The sequence below is a fragment of the Erythrolamprus reginae genome, chromosome 11 (assembly GCF_031021105.1).
Source record: "Erythrolamprus reginae isolate rEryReg1 chromosome 11, rEryReg1.hap1, whole genome shotgun sequence".
In the NCBI taxonomy this organism is placed as follows: Eukaryota; Metazoa; Chordata; class Lepidosauria; order Squamata; family Dipsadidae; genus Erythrolamprus; species Erythrolamprus reginae.
The window spans coordinates 14,668,314-14,672,239 of record NC_091960.1 but is presented as its reverse complement, the minus strand read 5'-3'; positions in this window follow the sequence as shown (position 1 = coordinate 14,672,239).

The following is a 3,926-nucleotide window of genomic DNA, read 5'->3' as shown; positions in this document are numbered from 1 at the left end:
GGCATTGAATTATGGGTGTGGGCACTCACGCATGCACGATAACGCACACACACACTCTTTCTGCATCCAAGGAAAGAAAGGTTCTCCATCACTGGGCTAGGAAATCTTCCAGCAAAACACAAGAGGTCCTTTGGCAGATGTACCTTCTGTGCAACTTTCTGTCATGACAATCCTCAATAAGGATAAAAAGGATAAGATAGGATAAGAAGCAAGAATATATCCCTAGTCCTAACCCTGATATATACACGAAAGTGCTAATGGTTCTTGGGAGATTGAGAGAGGGAACTCTATATTAGATAGAAATTTCCTTGAATCAGCTGGTGATTAAATTTTCTCACTTCAGCAAGTATCTCAATATATTGATCCATTATGCCAAAATACTTAGAGACATCGAACCAAGTTGATTGTAGCTCGATCGGCTCATTTGGCAAAGCCGTAGTCATAGTCCAGTCCAGGGTTCAAAGTACACAAATTCTACACTAGGAATCAAAGTTCCTAGGAGATGTTAAGGCTATGTTACTTCCAAGCAAAGTAAATCCAGGTATTGGATGGACACCAAGTGGCTGGCATCAAAGCTATTCCAGCATTGGTGCATGCTCCAGAGGATTCTGTCTGTCATCCAGGTATAGTTGGGGCTGAGCATTACTACAATCTCAGCAAAACTGAAATAAAGTCCATTGTAACTTTGTTCACACCCCACTGGGCAAAAGTAACTGTGCACAAATTAATTGTGCTCAGAGTAATTGTTTTTTTAATATGCATTTCAGATTTACCCAATGCATATATTTAATTTTGATTAGCAATGCTGTGTCCTCCTGCTTCTTTTCATTCCATATAGCAGTGATGGCGAACCTATGGCAAGGGTGCCATAGATGGCACAGGGAGCCATATCTGCTGGTACTTGAGCTGTTGCCCTAACATGCATATGTGTGCTGGAAAGCTGATTTTTGGCTCATACAGGGGTTCTGGCAGGTTGTTTTTGGCTTCCAGAGAGCCTCTGGGGGGGTGGGGGAAGGCATTTTTACCCTGCCATGGCTCCAGGGAAGCCTTTGGAGCCTAGGCAGGCAAAACACGAGCCTACGGAGCCCACCAGAAACAGGCTGTTTCCAGCCACCAGAGGGCTTCTGGGAGGGAGGGTGAGGGAAGTTGTTTTCGCCCTCCCTAGGCATTGAATTATGAGTGTGGGCACACACGCTTGTGCAATAGCGTGTGCTCATGCTCTTTCGGGCAAGCAAGGGGAAAAAAGGTTCGTCATCACTGCCATATAGGATGGCCTCTTCTTGAGAGCATCCAGCGATGAAACTCCCACAACTTCTGAAGGTAGGGTGTTCCATTGATTGATTGTTCTCACTGTCAGAAAATTTCTACTTATTTCATATGGAAAAAAACCCCAATTGCTTTGAGCACAAAGTACGGCTGGTCAGTCAGGCTTGGGAAGATCTACTCCATTCTGGTTGCTGTGATGCCTTTCAGTGGAGGACTGGATTCAAACCCAATTCTGGCTCAAATGGAGGGAAGACCATGCTCTCTGCTTTCACAGGTTGTAGAGTCATTTTGTGCAGGGCGGAAAGATATTGAGAACAGGGTCCCCTCCCTCACAGAAAAGGCATTCTAAAGGGATTAGTTATTTGAAGGAGGTTATTATTATTATTATTATTATTATTATTATTATTATTATTAATTAGATTTGTATGCCGCCCCTCTCTGTAGACTCAGCTCACAGCAATAATAAAAAACAAGGAATGTGGAGGTGGATGTGGGGGAAACATCCACATGCTACAGGCCTGTTTTGCTCCCGATAGAATCTCCCGACGAAGGCTCCTCTGACGAAGGAAGCGTGAGTAGCAGGGAAGGGGGGAGTTTGGCAGACAGCCCAGGAGGAGATCAATCATCCTTATCATCCCTGGATTCTGAACAAGAACTTATGACAGATCCACGCATGCGTAGAGTGATGCATAGGAGAGAACAACTGAAGGATTATTACAGGAGATAATTAAGGCCACCTGTGGTTGGGTGGGGCTGCTGTAATTAGTGCTACAGATAAAAAGAACAGCGTGCTGGTTTAGCCTAGTGGAAGTTTATTGGATTTATAGTTCATCAAGATCATGGTTTTGCTGTTTCCCTGTTCAAGACTGTGTGTGGACTTTCTGGACTTTGGAATTTGGACACAATTTCCCAGTTATTGGGTGAGAAATTGGATTGCATTTAACCTGTGCCTTGTGTGTACCAGAAAATCCCTTTGACATTTAAAAAGGGATTTTTTTCTGCTTTTCTGTTGATAAAGCCTTTTGGTTTTCCTTCTATCGTGTGGTGTGTGTCCTTCTGGACTAATTACCCTGTAATTACAGGCGGTTGGGACACGCCGGCAGAACAGTAAGAATAGTTCCGAGTTGAATTCAACCATTATTCCTGTTATTTCTTGTAATCATCTATGAAGGTTTTTCTAATATTTTTTAGCTGCGGGTATTTCCATCTCAGCAGAGAATTGGCATCCATTAAACATTACAAAGGAGCAATATTTAAAAAAAAACTGTTTGCATTTACATACAGTAAAGGTAAGAACTAAATTTTCCTGTAAATTAACTTAAAACATTCCCTCTTAAACTTAGGGTTTCTTAAAAGTATGGAGAGAAAAGAAAACTGAACTCTCCCAGCCTAGTTGGCCAGATCAAACTGGGGAAAGACATTTTCTTTACTTTTCAGTGCTTTAAACGCCTTTCTAACCATTTAAAATTTATACCTCTAGGGATCAGAGACGTTTAAAGTTGCAATTACCTCGAGGGCAGACAAGGAAACACACGCACAAAAACAAGTACAAAGAGGGGATAACTGGACTCTCAGGTTTACACACCCACAAGTCATTCCCACCATAAAATCTCAGTTAAATTAGGGAAGGCACAAATCTTAACAAAGAAACCAAGTGGCTACATAAAAGAGAGAGAAGAAGAGAGAGAGAGAGAAACAAAAATCTCCCTAACAATTCCACTTTTCTTTTAAGTACCTTAAGTACCATTATTTAGCCAAATGGATAAGAGTGATACTGAGATTGATGAGAGATATTGAGTGATATTGAGGAAGAAATTGTGGTTTTGAAGCCTTATTCAAGCACCCCCCGCACTCTACAACCTCTTCCGTTGAATGGTGTTGAAACCCCACCCCCAATTACCCCAAATCCTTTGCTTTAATACTGCCTGGAAGTGACATCACACCCCAAAGAGGCCAAGGCTGTAAGCTAATACCTTTTACTATGCAACTCCTCTTGCCTTCTCAGCAATCTTCTATAGCGAGGATCTATCCACTGACTATCCACCCTAATGTCTTTCTCATCCTCTGACTGGGACCACTCCTCCATTGTCATATTAGCCCCCTCTAGTGGATCCTTGGGTTCACGCAGGTCACTTTCTTCCTCACTCTCTGCATCAGCTGGCAACCCCCCTGACCCAGGGTATCCAGAGGGGCCTGGCTAATCATACTCAGAACCTGACATGACCTGAGGTGGACAAGGAACACTCACAACACTTACCATCCATTGTTTCTTGCCTTGTCTTTGTGTGCTTTGGAGAATAGGTTGACCCCCATCTTCTTTATGGTAGCCTCTCAAGTTGGCTTGAATTGGAAGGTCTAGTCATAGCTCTCTTATATTTGAGCAAGGGTTAAATCTCAGGCCCATATAAATGGTGGGAACACTGAACCCAGGACCTTCTCCATGTACAACTTCTAAGTCTGGATTCCAAGTAACTTCTCAAGAACGTTCATGACAAGCTTAAGGCTCTCCTGGTTCCTTGCCAGTGTTTTAAGGGAGAGAGCTGAACACTGTTGCCCAATGCCCTATTTCCACCTAAAAACACATAAGTCACTATATGACATGAATTTATGACCTCCGGTATGATAAAAAAAATATTTTTTGTCCTTTCTTCTTTATTTTT